A 22091-nucleotide genomic window follows, 5' to 3' on the forward strand; every position below is an offset into this window, starting at 1 on the left:
ACCCTGGCTGCATTCCCCTGGCATCTGCATTTTTTTATTTCAGAGGTAATGGAGATTCAAACTCCAAAAAATCAGGAGGGGTTGCACTGGTGCAATCAGTGTTAATTTATTACTGATCTAAGAATAAATGAGTGATGATGAGAAGAGTAAATGAGAAGAAGTTGTTCTGAAAATGCAGTATTCTGGAATATGCTGTTTTAAAATGCTTTCTTGAAAAATGTTGTTTTATTGAATTCGACACAAGAACTTAGGCTAGTCATGTGACTCAAAAGAAACAAAATGGTACAAGTCTGGAGGTACCTGCTGAGGGCAAGACCAGGAATAAGCAGATATGAAAGAATTGCTGGTGTGGTTTAAGATGTGCTGGTGTGGTAGCTGATGGAGGCCAGACTGGACAAGTGGAAACCACAGAACTTCATCAGGAGGAAAACCTGAATATTCTGAAAGTGTTGTGAGAAGCAGCAACAAAACAAGCATTGACAACAGAAGTGTACTGCCAGCAGGGGACTTTCATCTCAGGCTACAAAAGAGATGGGAAACAAATAAATATGATGGGAAAACAATCCCCTCAGAATACAGCTTTCCCCTCCCAGTTATTCTTTTTTGAACTACCACTGATATAAAAACATCTGTCTGTGGTGGAAGGAGAGGAGGCTCTTTCAGCCTAGAACCACAGCTTGGAGCAATATTTGGTCTGATAGAGCAGGGGAACTGCTGGAAAGCTGAGAAAGCTGCTGCAAACTCTTCTGGCAGAAGAGGGGGAAAGTGGATATTTCCAAACATATTCCTTCTGCTGGGTTGTGAGGGAATCACAGGCCCTTAATGAGCTGCAAGGGCTTCATGAATATGTGCTAAGTACTCCGGGTATTTGAGGATCTGGCAGAGCAGATGAGATGCAATGAAATGTCACAGAGAGCCGTGTGCCTTTTCTCGGCAGCCCTGGAGCTTTATTGCACACAGGGGCAAACAAAATTGGAGCTCTCTGCCAGGGGTGGCAAAGGCAAAACCACATCCTGGAAAACTCAACATTCACAGGGGCAGAGAATCAGAGGAAAACTGGATCAGAGAGCAGTGGCTGAGGGGGGATATTTGCTGAACAAAAGAGACTTCTGGAGATGCTGCCTGTGCCCTGGAGGAGCAGCCAGCCATGGGTTGAGCACATGACATGTACATGTGAAAGCCAGACAGTGATTTCTTTTTTTTTTTTTTTTTTTTTTTTAAATGAAGATCAAAATTTTACTATGTTCAGTAGAAGGCCTTCTGGAAAATCCACCTCAAGCTTAATTCCAGTTGATCCCTTCTTTCTAGAGAGGTGCACTGACCAACACATTTCCATCAGTAAACATCTGCCAATCACATTAAGTTGTAAGACAACTACACATTTACACTACATGGGACTACAAGTATTTACTAAATTAAACCTAATCTCGGTGTAAAGAGAACTCCTCATGGTGACCCAGACACATCTAAAGCTCTCTGGCTTTGCCAGAATTTCTAAAACTCTTCTCTTGACCCATCCCCTGTGTTCCTTGCTGCAGGCAGAGCAGGATTCCAGCACAGGAGGGACCCAAACCCCCGAGCAGAGGCACAGTCCTGATGTGGAGTGCAGGGAGCAGCTGCTCCAAAATCTGGGCAGCTGAAACCAATGGGAACCCACCTGTGCCAGAGCCCCTGGAGCAAGGTCAGAACAGCTCTTCAGGGATGGGGCTCACCCAGGAAAAGCTCTTAGCTGTATTTATTTTTCACTTTTAGGGTTTGTTTTGGAGGTTCTTGTGTGTAGTGGGTTGTTTTTCTTTTTTATTTTTTGTACATGTGTTTTATTTCCTTTAATTAGAGCATTTCAGATTCGGGTCACTTTAATTTTATTTTTTATTCTGTTCTTTTGAATGGGCTTAGTGGCGTTGCTTATTTTGAAACCAGAACAATAGCTCACTCTTCTCCTTCCTTGGAGGCTGTGTCTGACAGTGCAACTTGGAAGCAGCAGTAGAGAAAGAGTAAGTTCATTTTAATTCCACATATACATGATCTGAAAGCAGGAGGGATGGGATTTGTCTTTCTACTGAACTCTGCATGTGTTAAAAAATAATTTTCTTTCCTATGTTAAGAAAGAAAAATAAATCTCAGTGGTTTTAACACTGTATATGTTGATGCCAGCTTAAGAGCACTGCCTTTCTGTAACTCATTTTACAGAATCTTGGGAATTTTCTGAGGGCAAGAAAAGTTCTGTTGGGGCAAAGGGAATTAAATTTTATTAGCTGCTTATTAATTTTTAAAGGTTGTACTTTTGAGCTGTGTAAGAACCAAACCGAAAAAAAGAAATATTTTCTTTCTTTCTGTTTTTCATTATATAAATTCTATGGACTTGTGAAGAAATAAACTCACTCTGCTTTCCCCCACCAGTTCTCTCCCTCATGCCTCCTTTCTCTATTTTCTTCAAATCAAGAAATTCTTCTTTATCTTTGAAGTTCTGGGTTTCTTGTTAGATCATTGAGCAAACACTTCAGCAGATGCTGAACATGGTGGACTTTGATAAGATCAGAAGCTGTGGGGCAAACCAGGGCAAAACTAAAATGAAAACATGAGATTCCTCAATGGGGAATGAAGCTCTTCTAAGAATCCTGAGGAATGGAAAATAATGGCAGATTTAATTTTCTGCTTGGAAAACTAGCCCTAGTTATGCATCATTTAAAATTATTTTAGTTTTTCTGCTTTTTTTTTTTCCCTTGGAGCAAATTTAATATGTGGTTACAGATGCTTCACATCTCCAGGGTTTCAAAGGTTTGGGTACATTGAACCTTTGGGTAAATTGGAGCTTCACTTTTTTGCTTGTGCGTGGATGTTTCAAGTTCTGGAGATGCAGCATCTGTGTAATTTTTACTCTTCAATGTGTGCTTAAAATCTTAGTTTTCACTGAGTATGGTGAGGATGTTGGTCACTTGTGAACTCAGGGGGGTGACAGATTTGTCTGAGATTAAATAGAACCAAGAAATACTCTGCTTGGTTTGGGGGTGGGGTTTTGTGGGTTTATTTCCATGGGTTTTTACTCCTGAACCTGTTTTCTGCAACTCCTTTGCCATTGCACCCAGTGTTATGGGCCCAAGAATGTGTCTGTTTCTTTTGGATATATCAGTTTATTTTTGGATTACACAGTTAGTGCAATAAAATATTGCATTTTCCTACCAACTGCTTGTTTTAATATTCAGAGGACATCTGAAGAGGGAAATAATGATAAAAAAGTTGTCTCCTGTCTTTAACACTCACCTTCAGGTGCTACACCAGGAATACCAGCCCCCTCTTGCTTTACTCTTGATAAGGCTGTTTGAAAAGAAATTGATGCAATTAGCTCCAAATTTCAAAATATCAACAAGTGGAAGTGTTTGTGTACCCTCTAAATGAATGTTGTTGGAAGAACACAGACATTAGAGGATGCTGAGATGATTTCCACTCACTAGGCAAAGGAAAATGTTCAGGGACGGAAAAGAAATGAAAGCTAGGTCTGTAAAATTGTCCTAAATAGGGGAAATGTTAAAGTGAAATAAACCCATTATACTGAAATAGAAACAATCCAGCTTGATGGGGGCTGCACAAAAATTATCCTGTCTGGGTAGAGCACACAGCATCTTGGGCACCAGAATCCTGAATCCTGGCTGTGGCAGCCAGGAATAATTAGAGTAGAATGTGTAATAACAGCTATTACATAATTGTTTTGGTTCTAATCAAAATATTAGCAACACAGATAACAGATTAAATGAAAAAAAAAATGGAGAAATAGTGGGCTGAGAGATGAGTTGGCTTCTATCATTGGAGTTAATGGTTAACACAATTTATTAGAAACAAAACTAAGTTAAATCTGTCTAATATTATGAGTGTTACGCATGACTGGGCATAAGAATTCCTCTGGTGTGAGGCCAAGTAGCAGTTAGAGGAGCATTTAGTAATTTCAGCTGTTCAGGGTCTGGCCAGAGGCACTGGCAGGGGAGAGCTGGGCAGATCCATACCTGGAAGGCAACAGATGATGGACTGGCCGTTGCTTGGAAGTTAAAAAATAAACCCACAGTGGAGGTAAAAAAAGATTTCTATTCTGTTTTCATTCTGCATGCCCTTTTGGAAGGGTGAAACTTGCTAAACTGTGTCTTATAAACCAACCTTTTAGAAGGTGATTTACAAATGTAAGACTAACACTGACTGTTGCCCCAAGCTCTTTATTGTGAGTTACAGAAGTATTTTAGCAACAGAAGCATCTGAAATCTTTGTGATGCCAAGTAGGTCAGTTCAAATAAAACACTGGGATGAAAGATGGAAAATGATGGAAAATGGTGCTCTGTGCCCTCATGTACCTGCTCCCCTCTGGCTGCTTTTGAACCTGCCTGCTTATTCAGCAGCCATGCTCAGCAGTTTCCTTCTGGTGCTGATTTCCTGTATTTCCTACCAGACATTTCCATTTCCTTTCTCATTGGGAAGTTACTGCTTTTCTGGCTGTTATCTAATAACCCTACTGGGGTTATTGGATATGGAATGGCTGGAAAGTGCAGGTAAGGTGACTACTTTGTTATGTTATTTCTAACCATAATAAACTGAAAGCCTATGAAAACCTAGAGCTGTGCTTTGACATCTTCATAAATACTGGCCTGTGTTGCTGCTTAATACAAAGTAAAAAATAAGAGCTAACCAAAGTGGTTTATGTTTTGTGTTAAGGGCAAAGATCTGATTTGGGGCAGAGTGTTTCTGTTGTCCTGTGAGAAGGATGAGAGATTTTGCTGGAAAAAATCCTCAGCCAAACTGAAGAGTCACAGAAGAGGGATGTAACAGGTCAGTGTTTGTCTGAAATATGTGTGAGAAAGAAAGAACGATCAAGATGTTTATTTAATTGACAGATCTATGCAGAGAGGAGAATAAGTACATTCACTGCATGATAATTTGATATCTTCAGAAGAAATAAACAGCAAAGCTTTATTGTTACATATTCCTTTTGCTGCACTTGCAATAGATCAGGTTCAAGAGCTGGTTGTGGCTCAGATTCCCACAAATCCTCCAGGAATGCCTTGCACAGAGCAAGTGATGCCAATCTTGTTCCCAAGCTGAGAACCAGCAAAATAAGCAGTGGATGGTGAAAATGTGAGTTATTTGCCTGGTGGAACCTGGGAATGCTGTAGCAGATGTTCCTGGTGGAATAGGAAAATGCAAGAAATTAGAGAGGGGAAGAAAAAGAACAATTCTTCATGACTTATTTAAACCTTTTCCCCAGTGTTTGTCATGGAAAGTTACTCTGAATGCAGAGTGGAAAATACTGTTCTCCTAGCCATGTTAAACAGATTAAGTCTTATGGTATTAAAATGCAGACCAAACACTTCCAGCCTCTTAAATGAAGCTGTGCTAACACGATTTTTTGGAGGCTGGGGGTTTGTACACCATCTGCCCTGCATTATCAACAGGCAGTATTCTACGTGGATCAAGAAAGTGCTGAGTATTGAAGCCTGAGATTTAGCCTGGGTAATCCTATTTAAACTCCTTTTGAAGTTTTATTGTTCAGTTCATAAGCATAAGTCCAGGAAAACTTCAGGGTTTTAACAATTACACAAAGTAAAGAATCCTAATAAATGAAAGATTCAGGTTTGTTCGTTTACACCTCTACATCTAATCTTCTTTATTAATAGAGAACTCAGAAAAGTAGATTTCTTCAGTGGTTTTCCAGGTTTAATGAGTTTTATTTTTCTTGCTACAAGTGTCTCTATTGCTGTAGATGTTGGATGCTCAACAGAGCATCTAATCATGGTCTAGGTAGGAAAACTGCATTTGAAAATGCACAGAAAAACCTCACAGCAGAGCAGGGAAATGAGCACAGATTTTCAAGCACTTTTCCTCCTGCTTTCAGCACAGAGGAATTTTTTATTTGTGAGGTAAAAAACTAGCCAGTGAAAAACATTGACCAACATCTGGCTGTAAACCAAAAGGATATGAATAGTTTGTATTAAAAAACTCATTTTTCCTTGTATTTATCCATTTGAATGTCAAATTTTTATTTTTTTTTCACTTGTGCCACAATTTCTTCACCTTCCAGTCTGCTGTCTCATACCCATCTCTTTGGTTAACACACTGGACCCTTCTTTTACCCAAGTTCCCCAATTCCCTGCTCTGATCTGTTCTTTCACACCAGCTACTCTCTAAACTCAGAATTAATTTTCTAAATCTCTGCTATCTATCACTAGAGTGTTAAACAGACAAGCTTTAATTCCACCTGCTGCTGCTTTCATCAATTAAACTGCATTTTCAGTGACAAATAGGAAGGATGCCAAGTTTTATGGTAATTCCCATCAACCACTAATTTGAACCTGTCAGCATAGCAGCACATTTTGACAAAGATTTACCCCCGGGAAAATCTTTGTCTGCTTTTGTGCTGAGGACAAGAGATGACAAACAATAATGAAGTGTACAATGTTGTCAAGAGCAGTCACGGAAGATCATCTGTTAATTGTTTCCTTCTAGTACCTTCTGGAAAACTCCTTAATTTTTTTGCCAGACAAAAAACTAGATTGAATTGGCTGCTGGGTGGAAACAACATCCTGATATCTGTGCAGAAAAACCCCGATTAGAAAAGTTAATATGCACATATTAATGCATTTTAGCACAGCCAGGTGAATGGAAAGTGTGGTGAAGTATTAAAAACAACAAAAGAAAGATTGTTCTACTCTGGTTTTTGACCTCTTGAAGTAGCCAAGAGGTTTCTTGTATTAATTTTTCTAATAATATTGCCTAAGATAGCCAGGAGTGTGGTGGGAGATTGATGGGCAGGACAGCAGGAGGAATGCCAGGGCAGCTTTCCTTCCCTGCTGCAGTGCTGTCCCCAGGGCAATGGAAATCCTCCCACTCCTCAGCTGTGGGACTTTGTCCAGCAGCCAGGAGAGCTCCCAGCAGCTCTGGAGAAAGGGCTGTAAAACACCTGACTGTCCTCAGAGCTGCAGCAAAGGTTCCCTTTTCAATCAGAACAATTAGCGGGAAGAGAAAAGCCACGAATCACTGCAGCACTAAAGTTTTTCATCCACCCTAATTACTTTCCATAGGGAAGGCATTAAAAGTCCAAACTGTCCTTGTCAGAGGGTTCCAAAATGATGGTGCAACAGCCCCAGGCAGCGATTTGTGGCTGGCTATCCACACACAGACTGATATAATGAGATGGGGCTTTGTCTCCAGCATTTTTCTTTTGCTGTAGGGAGTTGTGTGCTCTTGGATTCCATCCATGCACAGCCCCAGCTCTCGCTTTCTGTGCTTGCAATGAATCACATTTGTACCTGAAAATTCGCTTTGTTTGAAGTGAAAGCTCATTGTCATTAACAAAAGCTGCATCTGGGAGGAAATGAGCATAGAAATGCAGTGACAAATAGAATTCTGGAGATGTCTGGGGTGGTTATGAGCACTGTGTATGAAACATGGAATTTGGCTTCTTCTGTGCTGTTCAGAAAGGGAAAAGCTATTTGTCAGTGAATCCCAGACATCCAGACAAATGTGACTCCTTCTGAAAAGCATATTTTTTATTTATGACAAGGGGCAAGTAAATGCAAGCCATTGGAATGGCTTTGCTGCCATAGCTCACTGGAAGGGAAATCTTCCAAATGCAATTAAAATATCAAAGTTAACTCAGAATGAGTTGATAGCTTTCCAGAGCCAGGGAACTGAGGGACAGCAGTGATGGGAAATGATGACATTTTCCTGTGCTGTGTGTGAACTGGGGCTGTCTGGAGCAGAGCAGGGCAAGGGAGAGTGTTAGAATCTGAAATGCAAAGAACTCAGCACTTTGGGGCTGTGAGCCAAAGCTCAGAATTAAACACAGGATTTGATTTGAGACCTTGGAAAAGGCTTCCAAACTGAGGTGCTAGAAGTGAGAATGTGGATTTAGAGTTTAAAACAGAGACATGTTAAGCTGAGTAAAGGAAAGTTAAGAGTTTACGATATAGAAAAAATAAAGTAGCTACAAAGGTAAACAAGGAGTTCAGAATGCAGCACTGTGTGTCATAACACAATTGGCTAAGAAAGCTTATACTGTAGCATGAGTCCATAAGGATTGGGTCAAAACCATAAATGTCCTTGTTGGCAGTGGTTTATTGGCCAATAAATCTTTAAAATATCTTGTAACTAAAAGGTCTTGTGACCTTCTAAACCATGCAGTAACAATGTGAGCTAAACTCACCCTTCCTGTCTCTGTAGAAGATAAGAAAAATAAACCTCATCATCTAAAAAACTGAGAGGTCCCATCTGAAATTCCTTCCAAAATTCCCCACAGGTGAATTATCACAGGAGAGCACAGGCTGGGGAGAATCAGAGACAGGAGTTTTATGGGAATTCTGGAAAATGTCTGCCATGGCATCCCTCTCATGGGGCTACCAGGAGTGAAGGAAAGGCCAGAGGCAGCCCTTGTGCCCCCACCTCCCAAAATCTCCATGGGGTGCTGCTGCCCCAAATTCAGGGAGGGGATATTTATTAATGCACTCTGCCACTCTGGAATAGTGGGATTATAGCACAGAGGAAACACTGCTTCTTATCCAGTTTAAATTGTGGAAGTGGTTGGGATTACAACCATGCACTGCCAAACCCACTTCACAGCTGAGCTCCTGTCCCACCCCATGTGAACACTGGGCTGGAGATGAGCTGGAATCTCTGAAGAGCAGAGAATTCTCCTAGAGGAAATGAGCCATCACAGGAAAATCTGTGATACCTAGAGAATAAATACACCAAAACACTAATCAGACATCTTAATGGATTGTCTTCTCTATTTTGTTAAACAGATGCCTACAGGAGATTCAGGAGAGAGTGGGGCTTTAACCCTGACATTAAATTCTCCCATGACTGCCCCTCTGTTATTCAGATTTTCCTGATAAATAATCAATTAACTTACATTGCCTATGAACAATACTTCAGACAAATCCACCAAGTTTAGTTGCTTTGAAGGATTTAAACTAAGTAAAATAAAATAAAATAAAATAAACCTAAACCCAGCAACCTTACTCATAATGAGTCTACAACCATCTGTGGGTTATTTTGGGTGTGTTGCTAATCACTGCCATTATTTAGTTGCTGAAAAGCTCCCCTTGCAGAGGGGGGTGTGTGTCTGAGGGCTGTGAAGGTGGCAAACACCTCCTGACAGGCTGCTGTGCCAGCATGAACATGAAATATGGCTCTGCTTGATGTCTCTTTTTAGATGCTTTGGATGTTGCAGCCATAAACCAACTCGTGCATTCTTTTAACAAATAAATGAGTCATCAAATAATTATATTTACAGTTCTGAATCTGTGTGCACCTGTAAAAAACCCTCAGCAGAGCATGTCTGAACCTGCTTGTGTCAATTTTGGCTTCCATCAGACATCAGCAGGTTTAAATTCAAGGTATGCTGAACATCTTCCCTGTGTCAGGAATCAGCTGTTAATGATCAATGACTGTTAATTAAAGCACAGCTTCTCCTTGTCTTGGTACTTCCATAGCTCTTTACTTCAGATTTAATACCTGTGTACACTATTGGTCTGTGAAAAAAACTGAAACTGAAAAAAGACTGAAAAAGACTGTTTGCATTTTAAAATTTATTTTCTTGAAGAATAGAAATGACTAGTAAAAATATATTTTAAATCAGCAAAAATAGTACTTAAATATACTTAAATATTATTAATTAATATATGAAGTTAAGTTAGTTAAATATACTAACTTAATTATTTAATAATTAATAATTAAGAAATATATTGACATTAATTAATACTACAAAACCATTTTGAAACCTGAAAGCCTATTATTTTGTTTTGTCCTTGGCACTGTGTGTTGTAGACACAACCAATTGCATGGGACTTTTGCTCTCAACACTGCCTGATTTTGGAATAACACCACTGTAATGCCTTGTTTCTTATTAGCACCAGTGAAAGCTGAGACTTGTTTTGCTTTTCATTTATTCTTTCATTTATTGCTTAATTACTGCAACTTCACACATTAATTTGAAAAGAAGATCATGCATACACTTTATTGCTGGTAGTAAAGTGACAGCCAGAGCAAGGGGAGCAGGAAAGAAATGCAAGTGTTGCTAACTGGGATTATCAGAGAATTGACTTTAAGGTAATGGAAAGGGGCAGTGTGTGGAAACAGAAATAAAATAGGAAAAATATGTCTTTGTAAAACCAGAGTCCCTCATCAGGCTTCAGGGAAATTCTCCTATTGAGTTTAATTTCAAGCTTTCTCACTTTCTTAGTCTGAAGAGGTTCTGAGTGGTAAACAAGCTCTATCCTTCTATAAAATATAATGCAACATACTCCGTCCTCCCAATACAAATTTTTTATATTCTTTCCTCTGCTTGAGCACTTCTTGTTCGTTTACTTTCCAATTCTCTTTGGTTTCATTTCCCTTCAGAGCATTTTTGGTCTTGTGTACACTTACTTATTTCATAATTTCTTCACAATCTTTCAAGTACATGGATTTCTCTTGTATTTTTGATTTTCTTTGCACAGCTATTTTTCTTTCCAGGTATTTTCTTTTCATCCTTTAATGAGAATTTTTGTTTTCAAGCTTCCAGTATAGATTCCTTCCCTTTTTCTCTCTGCACTCTAGTAAGGTAATTTTTGTCCATGTAGATTTTATTTCTCTCACCTGTTTACTCTAGGATGTCCCTTTTGTTTTGTTGGTTTTTTTTTTCTTTTTCTCGTGTGATTAATTTTGTTTTATCTAACTTACCTAATTTAAATGCACTTGGGTAATTCCAATGCTCTTTCATTATGCATCATGGTCATTTTAGATGGAAACTGCTTCAACAACTAAAAGATTCCTAAAGATTATTTTGAATTCCACCTCCTTTTCCTGCCTTCAATTCTTGCTTCCTAAGAAGGAATGAGTATTTCCTGTCTAAAGGTCACTTTGGTATCCTCAAATCTAAAGCTTCACCTCAGACTGAGACAACCAAAGGGGGACACCTGTGTGACATCTGGTTCAGGCCATTCATGGGATTCAGGCTCTAAATTATCCTGGGGAAGGGGGAAAAACAAAGTGTGGAAATTGTGGGCAAAATGTCAGTTGTGCTGTGTTTTGTAAATCAGTGAGGATGTGTTAGCCAACAGCCTGGAGCATGGCACTGCAGGTGCAGGGTGTAGGGGAAGAAATCATTCAGTGTGTTGGTCTTAATTATAAAAAGAAGAGAGTGTCTTGGAGCTGAATCCAGGCTTTTCCTGGCTGCTGTAAAATCAGACTGATAAATAATGATGGGTTGATGTGTAACAAAGGGAATTTAATGATCCAGATGCTGACCCTGAAATCAAAGAGACAGTTTTGGTCTGATCTTTAAGAAGTGATTACATTATTATTTTGGCTTCCATTCAATGTATTGAAATCTGATAAAAGTGGTTGATTTATTTGTTTGCTTTTTTTTTTTTTTCTTACTTGAAATTTCATTATGAGATTCTTCCTTTGGCGTGCTCTACCTGCTTCATAAATACCAATTTAGGCTGTGCAATAGTTCTGGTTTACAGCTTCCCTCAGTTAACCTGTGTGAATATTTCTATGTGATGAGACAGAGCAAGGTGGGGTGGCTTTCCTCTTTATTTTATGTCACTGGGGCATCAACCAGCCCATCCTTCACTGTTATTTAAACTGTGACATGGTTGTGTCTTTACTGACACGGCCACGTTGTCGTGTTGGACAAACTGCCACAGATATTCCCTGCTTAGCTCAGAGCTGAGCCCAGTTCTAGAAGTGGCAGAGGCTGCTGAGATCCTAAACGTGTGGCTATCTGCCTGACAGTCTCTGTCCCCATCCTCCTGACCCCTCCACATTGCTTGTTCAGATTAACCCACTCTTGTGTCCAGGAGAGCAAATCTGGTAGTTCTCATCACTGCACAGTTGGTGCCCAAGATCCCTGATTCTAGTCAGGATGGAAAAATGCAGAGGTGTACATCCCACTGGGTGGTTCAGTGTTCTATTGAATGTAAGAGGTCTGAAAGTGCACAAAAATTCAATTTACATTGAGGTAAGCATGAAGATCTATAGTGCCTTTTTTTTTTTTTTTTCTCTTTGCCAACTTCAGTGAAAATTACTGAAAACCTCTTCCAACACAACATTTGGGGATTTAACTTGCAGGAATTTTGGCTGGTTCTGTCAGTGAAATGTAGTGGGAGCTGAAAGTCCTGCATGCTAGTCAGTTCTGTGCTGTTCTTCTGTTCTCTTCTGAAGAGCAATTTCTTCTAGGATTATTATTCTATTGCTATCTAGCAAATATTTCAGCATATTTGGTACTTAATCTTCTGTGGCAATGGTGAAAATGGGGCTTCTATATTGCCTTGTGACTATTTTTTAGTATTCCTGTCCTAATGATATTTGCTCATCAGAGCTTTTGTCTGAAAGTTAAGGCAGCATTTAGATAAGTATTGCCACATTCCTAAAAGGAGAGAAAATAAAGGTATAGTCAGTGTTAATTTCTCCAAGGTCAGGAAGCAAGTCAGCATATGGGGGGTGGGGAAGCACTTAAAAAATCAAGAAATAAAAAATCAAAAGAATCCCTCCAGGTGAACTTAGATTGTTCTGTTAAAATTACAAATTGGCAGCATCACTAATGCCATTTAGCCTCTCTGAAAAAGGCCACTAATGGTATCACTCACTGAAAGCTGACAGGAACCCTTTGAGCCTGACCTTTTGTTAAACCAATTCTCCCTGACTTAGACTGCAATGCATCAACATTTCCCATTTCAGAGGGGCTGATGTAGAGTAAATAGTCCAGAAAATTAGTGAGAGTGGAAGAATGTCCCCTAGAAAAAGGAAAACTTTTTGTGGTGACTGCTCAGTTTTTTACAGGCAGGTCAGCATTATCATTTCAGTCAGGTGAGGAGTGAGCTTGTGGAACAACTCCCTTTGTTGGGCTGCATGTAAAGAGCAGTTTCCAGTGAAAGCTGTTTCTTGAACAACACATTTTTCTGTACAAAATAATGTCTGTAAACACTCAGAGGCTGAGCTTGAGCTAAAAGCAGAATTGCAGCAGAGGTATCACTGGCATGAGCTTTGTTAATTAGAGAATGCATTGAGAGCTCACTGGGCTGACAAACAATATTGACTTCTGACATGTCTGGAACCAAGACATTTCATTAAGTGCTAACAATTAATGATTTGAATAATTGGCCTGAGAAAGGAAAGAGATTAGTATGGATACAAAGGATTGTGCTGGTGCTAGCCCTGTAAAACTGCAGATAATAAAGCCAGGCCTTGAGAAAGCCAGACCTAGGGAGGCAAAACTCACAGTTCAGTACCTTCTATGAGAGATACCTGTGTGAGGTTGCATGTTAATGCAAGAGACATTCTGGAGAAGTTGGATCTGTAACAATCTCTGAGTAATTTACTGCCTGAATGCCTTTATGTAATTTATTACAGTCACAGGGATGTTGCTAAGGGCTGGTCAGGATCTTCATGGATTTTACTTCTCCCTATTAAACCCTTGCAAAGGGAGCAGTGAGCATTGATTTTGTTATAGCATCTCATTTTAGGATGATCATCATATCACAAAATGTAATACTGTGCTAATCAGAATCCCATAATCTATAGTTTTCATTGTCTTTGTCTAGTTTATCATTCTTTTCAATGTTTTTATAATCCTGTTTTGCAGTCCATGCATGCCCAGAAATACACACCTGATGAACACTTACATTCTTTGTGCCAAGCAGATTATCAGTATTAAATCCTTCCAAATCTCCCTGCTTTACAATGAAATCAGGAGAGTTCAAGTTATGCTTTTATAACTCTATTAAATTGAAGACTGTAATTCTTGTGAAAAAAGATATTAACTGAGGCAATTTATCATGGAGTCTGAGAAGTAATCAGCTGCTCTGAGAACAGCTATAAATACAAGTTTCCAGACTTTTTGGGAACATTTAAAAACGTGGGGAGTGAAGGGCAAACATCAGGAGGTGCCTCCTACAGCTGCTGCTGCCCCATGGAGTTCTCCAGGCTTTTCTGCAGCTCTCCTCTGTCTTTTCCTTGTGGGACGTCATTTCTTCCACATCTGACTTTTTTTTCTTTTTTTTTTTTCTTCTTTTTTTAATGGCTTCTGATCAATAACAAGGAGTGTATAACTTTCCTTTAGCTGTATTACATTATTACATTTTAAAAGAGCATTGAGGCAGCTCATACTTTGTTGGGCTCAAAACCAAGAAAACTCAGAGTTTAGAGCAATGTCTGGTTTCAGCTACTTGGGCTATTTTCAGTCCTCCTGCTCTTCAGTGCACTTTTGCTTGGCTGAGATGTTTTATTTTATTTCATGCTCAAGCACAGCCCAAGTTAACAATATATATCTTTATGCCATTCTGCTCTTTGCAGTTTCAGCTTTAATTCTGAAAATTTGGCCTGGAAGCTTCAAGGGAGATAAAGAAAAGAGCCCCCAACTTCAAAGAAGTGGTAGAAGATGAAAGGAAACTAGAGAATGCCTTTAGGGATTAACAAGGAGTCTTGAGGAAAAAGGCCCTGAATATCCAGTCAGTCACAACCAAACCATAGAGGAAAATCTCTGTGAAAAAAGCAGAATTATGTGTGGAAGGATGATTGCAATTATTAAGGCAAAAAACTGAATTTCTGATGGTGGTGAGAGAGAGAGAGAGAATACATAGGATGAAAAATTGGGGTTTGCCATCATCCTATAGGTGAAAACTGAAATAGTGACATTCAGTGGCCCTGTGCTATGAATCCCTGAGGATTCATTATTTATAACTCTCTTGAGACAAAATGTAAAATAGTCCATGTTCCTCATCACCCCAGTGTTTTGAAGCAAAGGCAGTGAGATTCCATTTCTAATATGCTCTGGTTGTGCCTGGAAAAGTTTTTGTTTCTGTAAGAGATGTAGCAGAGTGGTGTGAGCAGATGTTTCACTTAAGTGTGGCTAATAACAAATCCCACCACAAATAACAAGGAAATGCTGGCTGCAATAAATCACCTTTGCAAACAGTGTGCTTAGATAATGAGCACATGAAAATACCTATATGGAGCCTATTACTGCATGGAAATTCTTCATCCTGAACTTAGATGTCCTACAAGCTATAAAACAGGAATAAATATCCGCTACCAAATTCTGTGTCATTATTACATCTTTAGCTGGCATGTAATTAGAGAAACTACCCTTAGGAGTGGATAGCTACAACCTGTTGTACTCTGCTGGAAGTGTAGGGTGTAAAACCTTGGCCATGTGGCAGCTGAGAGCATCCTCTGGCTCACTGAGGCAGCAGAGCCTGGGCAAGGGCTAAGCCAGGCTTGGATTGCTTGGATGCCTCTGAGTGTCCTAAACCATTTGTTTGTTGCCTTGTTGAACCACTCCGGGATTTTCACATCTGAATCACTGTTACTTTTGAAAATGGAGGTTAATTCATGCAATCAAGGACTCTTTTCCAACAGTGAGTTGCATGTGCAAAGGACTCAGGCTACCTGAAAATGAAGTACTGCTTTTAAGTGTTTTTAGTTATTTGCTGTGTGCAGTGTGTTGTGAGTCTTGTGAAGGATATATGAAAAAAAATCACTATTCTATGTGCCTTTTATCATGGAAAACATGTTATTTGTTTTTATCTGTCCAGCTCTAATAATTAAACCTTTTCTGTATGTCACAGTCAGGGCATCCAAGGGAAGGAGCTCTACCTAAGTTAGGAAATGAAGGGTCCCTTCAAGCCTGAAAAATGGATGAGGTTTGCAACCAAAAATGTCATCTCAGTCAACTCTTTATCAAATCACTGTTGACTGTATGCTGCAAAGGCCACCTGCCCTGGTGTTTCCTTTTGTTGGACATCCTGGGAGAAGAAAATAGCCTTGTAAAAATCCCTTTTTGCAATTATTTAAAGGATTTATACCAAAGCAATCCAAAACACACTCTTCATGGGTTATTACATTACAATAAAAACATTAGTCCTGCACAGATCATTATTTTATCATTAGCTTAATGTCATCAGTTAATGAAGACACATCCAAGCAGCTCTCAGATGAGTTTCACTGGGCTGCCCACGCCCACAGATAACAGATGCAATTAAAATGCTGCCAGAGTCATCATCCTTGTGACAAAGCTTTGTAAGTATCTTTGTGGTGGTGGAAAATAGTTTTCATTTTACCCACATGGGTGTTTGTTCCCCACTACCCCTAATTTCGCCCATAGCATCAAGATAGAAAACTTCCTATCATAAATGATTTATTGTTCTTGCAATATTACCCCTTTCTCTTTCCATATTGCAGGAAGGTGTGTGCATTGCATCCCTGATAAGGAGGAAATTAAATAGAAAAGGAATAAACATCCAAACTATGAGAGCCCTCTAGTGAAATTATTATGCTAATTTTTAATTATTTTTTCACTTTGAAACCCCTTGGGACTACAATTTGTTTCAACAGCTGCTGTATCAGATTTAAAAAAAAAAAAAAAAAAAAAAAAAAAAAAAAAACCAACAACCCAAAAGCTCCTTACCAATCCTGCAAACTGAAGATTTAGCATCTTTCTAACAATACTGTACATTTTTATCAAAGAACTATGTTCAATCCTATTACATTTTATTATAGGAAGGTTATGATTCATAGTGGGAAATGCACAAATTAGGTACTCACTCCCTGGGACTGTTCCAGTGGATATAAGAGTTCCTTTCATTATTTAGAGAAGGGTACTCCCAATGAACTGGTTAATTGGAATTCCAGGTGTAATTCCATCACAGCATGGCACTGGTGCAGCATCCCTGGAAAACACTGAGCATTAGAGCAGCTCCTGCATGCCTGATGCATTTCAGGCACCACAAAGAGCCCTGAGGCAGATTTTATTTAAAGCAATGACAGCTGTAGCAAATCCCCCCCACTTCCCAGCCTTCCTCAAGAATTTCTGCCTAGCCAGTAGAATAAAATAAAATAAGCATTTAAAAAAGTTTCAACTCAGTTTGACTCTGAATTGTTTCAGAAATCAGAACCTGCTGTTTGATTTTCAAATTAGGCTTCTCTTGAATACTCAAACTGAGATGAAATCACAATGGATACAAACTCAAGGCACTGTGCATCACCCATGGGCTTTAGCCAGCGTTTTGAATTATATTTTCACCTGCTGGTGGGGTTTTTTTATATTGTTCCTTTAAAGGAGTTCATGATTTTGGATTCATGGTTTTGGATGGTGTCCTACATAGATGTCAGTCTACCTTTTGAAAGCATTTACAGAAGTTTTCAGTACCTAAATTCCCTGGATCTTCATTTTGGGACCCACTGGACGTGATGGAATGAAATCAAAGGTTTTAAATCCCTACTCCCTATATGTAAATTACTCCGAGTCACCATTTAAAACTGAATCCTTGATGATTGTTTAGCAAAAGACCAAAACTCTGAGTATGTGCTGTCCTTAGCTTGAGACTGAGCAGAAGCCTTGCCCCATCTCTGCCAGTGCTCCCAGCACAAATCTGTTCCAGCTCTGCTCCCTGGCACTGGACAGAGCAGGGCAGCTCTCAAGGCCCCTGCCAGATTGTCAGTGCAGCATCTTCCAGAAGGAATGGATGCAAAACTTCAGCCAAGAGATTTAATAAACAACTGTGTGCTGCTTGGGGATGTACAACTGCTCTTTTCCTGGAGGTTATGAAGCTTTGCTAGAGAACTTACAAATGTATTTGGACATTGTTGTTCATCCCATATAGAGCAAAATGCTGGGGGTTTGGATTATTCAGCTGAGATAGCTGCTCCCTGAGCTGCTTGCAGGAGAGGAAATGGAGATGAGGGCCTCATATACCCACCTCAGAGTAGAGTGTGCATTATTATTCATGAATAATTCATCAGCATCATCTCTCCTTCTGTTCCCTGTTTGCACAGGCCTTGAGGAAGGGATTGTGTGCAGACACTGTTCCCTGGACCATTGCCCTTCCAGCATCTCCTGCCCTCAGTGCAGGACACAAATCATGTCCTGAGACTTTTAGCAGCTCGTCTCAGAAATAAAAAGAGAGGATTTTTCTTGACAGTTTTCTTATAAATGAATAACTTTTATTCCTAGTGTTCCTCCTGATTTGAGTTGTTGGATTTTATTACTTTGTTGAGATGCTTGCCACATGGCCAGGACTACTGAATCTCCAGACTGGCAGATGTTTCTCCTCATTAACCCAGTTTTCAGCCAAGGAAGGAAGCCAAGGTTTTTTCAGGCTTGTGTATTGAAAACCTATAAATACCCAGTGTGTGTATTATAGGTCCAGATACAGGTACAGACCCAGGACAGTCTGTTTCTCAAAGGCATTAAGCAAATCAGCATCCCCTAATTGGAGGGAAAATCAGGTCATTTGAACTGGGGAATCAGGTGTGCATTCCAGCACCTAGCTGCTCTGAATTGGTAGCAAAGGATGGAGGAAAAGATAAAACAAACTCACCCTGTGCCAGCAGAACCATCAGTGGGATCGTGGTCATCCTCACCTGCCAGGTTTGCTTGGGCTCTAATCCCTGCCTGGGCTGACAGCCCTGAGCTGGACACAGTCCTGGTCCTGCAGGAAACCTGTGTTGGGATGAAAAGCAGCAGTTCTGAACAGTTCCATCCTCCCCTTTTTAAGTTCATAAAATTACACGGACTAGAAATTAATATGCTGTTACAAACTTTATGCCTGAATTTGTTTGAAAATCACAACAGCGTTGTGCACCAGCAGAATTTCTACTAGCATATTAAAACAACCTCAGTGAGCTGTACAGCAATGCACTGAAAAAAAGGTCAACTTAGCTCCTTAACCAAAATTTTGTATTCTACCAACAAAGTGTCTGAGTGGATTTGTATTGAGGGCAACTTGGGAGCAACTACTCCTCAGTAATAAATGTAAATGCAGTGAAAAACTTCTCTAGGAATCTTGAAATTGAGTCAGTTTTCCAAGATGTTTAAAAATCTGCAGGAAGAATCCTGATTTTATTCATTGTTTTGGAGGAGTTTCAGACCTTCATCTGTAAAAGAAGAGTCTTATAAGGTTTAGGTGCTGGCTGTTGGCATTTCTCAGCACCTTCCACAATTTATTCCTCAGTGTAATCCAATTTCAGCAGTCTGAGGGGAGAACTGGGCTCTTGGAAGAAAACTGGGATGTTTCAACTAAATTTGCCAGACAGACATGACTTCCAGCTCTGTGATGAAATTTAAAATATTTTACACGCTGTAAGTGAAGGTGAGGGCAGTGTTGGCACTGGTGAGCACACCTGTATCCCTAAGAAAGCCAGTGAGAAAGGAAAATTCAATCAACTGATCTGTAATTTAGAGAAAACATCGGAGTTTAAGTGAGGCTCATCTAAAAATATAATCCAGCTGATGTCTGTCCTCATTGCAGCTGCTTAAGAAATAACAAGAGTGCTCAGGGGATTCTTGTAGGGAAATAGGATGTTTGGGAACACCTGGAAAACAAAAGGAGAGCTTTTATTCTGGTCCAGTCAAGGGGTGAATGTTCTCTGCTGTGTCTCACAGCACTGGGAAATTCAGGTTTTTATTTAAAGGAGGTCACAGGGTTGGCTGCAATCTTCAGTAGCACCTTGAGCTCTGCCTGCCAAGGGGAGGATGCAAGGGAGAAAATGTCTCATTGAGCAAATGCCCTTGAAAGGGGTTTGCTTTCCAGGTAAAAATACATGTGTTCTTAAAGATAGACAAGTTTAGGAAGCTCATGATTTCTTGCAGTTCTCTAGTAGTGCCTAAGTAGAATAACTGAGAAAGTTCCTCACTGAGAAGGCTAAAAACACCCCTACTTAAAGATTGTCTCCATCCCAAAAGTGCTGTTTGCCTGGCAAATGAGGCATTTGCAGCCCCTTTTCTGAAATGAAAATGTCCTGGGGAAATACATTGTAAAGAGTGTTGGAGTCTGGGGCAGCACCTTTCCCTCTGCTTCCTGCTCCAAGGTTTAATGGTGTTTATCAAGTGTGGGAAGTTTATCAGTCAGTGTGGTTAGGAAGGGCTGGGTTTCACTTTTTTGCTCATACTGGAATCTTCAGCCTGGCATCCCTAAAATCTGAGCAAATTCTGTCTGCTGAAATACCACCATCATTTATTTTCTCCACTTTCCCAACAATCAGCTGATTTACACCTCACAGGACTCAGCAGAGCTGCATTCATTTCAGTACAGGGGCATCATTTTACACTGTGTAAGCTTCATCAAATCCTCTCTTAGGATGGCTGAAAACAGCCATTATGTGCATTATTATTACAAGAATAATATTAATAAAGATCTTGCAGGGTACAGTTAAAGTGGGCTGCTGGTTTTTTTCCTGTGCCTGACCATTTTGGTGAGAGGACATGCCTTTCTTCATCCAGTTTTATTTCTTGTACACTTTATGGGCTGTAGAAGTAGGTGCTTTGGACAATATTAGAATGAGACTGCCTGAAATAATTCATGCCCTGAAGCCCATGCTGGCTATTTATCCATCATTTCAAAGAAAATTCTCTTCTGATTTCCTGAGAGAAATCCTGTTTCAGTTGAGTTTGCATTCAGAATGAAATGTGGAGTCTCCATTTTTCTGATTTGAGCCTATTTGATCTCCAGCCTGAGGGAACTGAGTCCCTGTGACTTGAGAAGGAGACAGCAGATCCCATCATCCCTCTTGGACTTCAAACCTGTGGGAGAAACTTGGTTGAAACTGCTGCTTGACTTTTAGAAAAGCTGCTATTTTATAGGCTAAGTTAAAAGGAACTTTACAAAAAAAAAAGTTACCTACAAGACAGAGACAATGAATTAAAACTATTAATATAAAATCAATATGTGAAGCATGTGTTGTGAAATATAGAAGCAGAACATGCACTGAAATGTAACAAAAGTAAGATATTTCTAGTAATCAAAAGTTTCAGCTCTAAGATATTAAGAAACAGTTACACAATTGTGTAACTACACGTTTTGTGGTACACAAAACAGGATCTTTTTAGCCAAATATTTTCCACGAATTACACAGAAAAATGGTTAACCACTTGCTGATTTGAAGTGTAAAACAGAGCAGGGAAAAACAGGACATATTCACCCTAAGGTTTTAAAAATCTTTGCTTTCTCACTAATAGATGGGGCTGAAATTTCACTCTCTAGTCCTTTCTCTCTTTTTCTTTCCATTTCTGCTTTGCTCCTAGTTTCTGGTATTTCTTTCATTATTCTTTGACTTTTAGAAGACCTACCATATAAAAACCCAAGAGCAACAAAACATGACAAAACCCAAGTCAAGCTAATTTCTAAATCTTTTTTTTCCCCTCAACCATGAAATTGTGGGAATACATTTTTAATATACTCAGAGCTGTTTGTTAATTATGTCATTGCCTTTGAGGACTGCAGGAGGTACCATCCAAAGTCTTTGTGTGCTTTGAGACAGCTTTGAAAACATATCCCTACAGCGACCAAATGGATCAAAAATGTAAAAATAGAAAAGCTACAAGGGGCTCAATTGTTTAATCAAAGAGATGGAGAGGAATAACAAATGTATGAGAAGCTGCCTTTGGGAAAGGCTTCAGTAAATATGGCAGAGCACTGCATGCAAAAATACTGACAAAATCCCCTTCCCTGTAAGAGACAGGTCAGCTCACTGGTGCCATCTGTAATCTTTGTAAGGGCTCTAGAGCTGATTTTTATTTACTTTGTTCTTTTCCAAAATTAAATCTACGTTTTAAATCTTAACTCATGCCATCTTAGTAATTAGTTTCAGCATCTATCAGTGCCAATCATTGCCACCGTAATTTTTGTTAATTAAAACCAGTCATGGCAAGGGGAAATTAAAAATGCAAATGCCTCAAGTTTTACACCAGTGGCTGTTGTGAAAATTTGGAAGCTTTGTTTGAAAAGGCAACAATTTTTCACTAAAATAATTGATCTGCTGCTGTTCTACATTTGTACCAGAGTATAAATCTGATGTTAATTAACATGATAAATATTAACATGTAGGCTGTGTTTTGGTGAGCCAGGAGCAAATAAATGAAATGCTGCTTCCAGGAACCATCCTTTTCACTTGATGCCTTGTGAAGGCTGACCTAGAATAGACACTAGACAGAGCTAAAGAATAAAGCAGGGATTCACTCAAAGGATCTCCTCCATGAACACACCTTGGGCAGCAGCAGAGCCCAGCCAGGGCTGCCCCCAGGATGAACCCAAATGGCCCCAAAATGCACGAGCGCTGCCGGGGTCTCTCCC

At 39.6% G+C, this 22091-nt stretch overlaps 1 long non-coding RNA gene across 2 annotated transcripts; it reads left to right on the forward strand.

The window, feature by feature from the left end:
- Positions 1–1681: 1681 nt before the first annotated feature.
- Positions 1682–20684, forward strand: LOC135306885 (uncharacterized). Of its 2 annotated transcripts, none has more exons than XR_010367626.1 (3): positions 1682–1994; positions 4696–4809; positions 20472–20684. It is a non-coding gene; the product is annotated as an uncharacterized LOC135306885 (long non-coding RNA). The 2 variants fall into 2 exon arrangements; XR_010367625.1 differs by lacking the exon at positions 20472–20684 and adding an exon at positions 14317–14633.
- Positions 20685–22091: the final 1407 nt, after the last annotated feature.

This window comes from Passer domesticus, chromosome 8 (genome assembly GCF_036417665.1).
Source record: "Passer domesticus isolate bPasDom1 chromosome 8, bPasDom1.hap1, whole genome shotgun sequence".
In the NCBI taxonomy this organism is placed as follows: Eukaryota; Metazoa; Chordata; class Aves; order Passeriformes; family Passeridae; genus Passer; species Passer domesticus.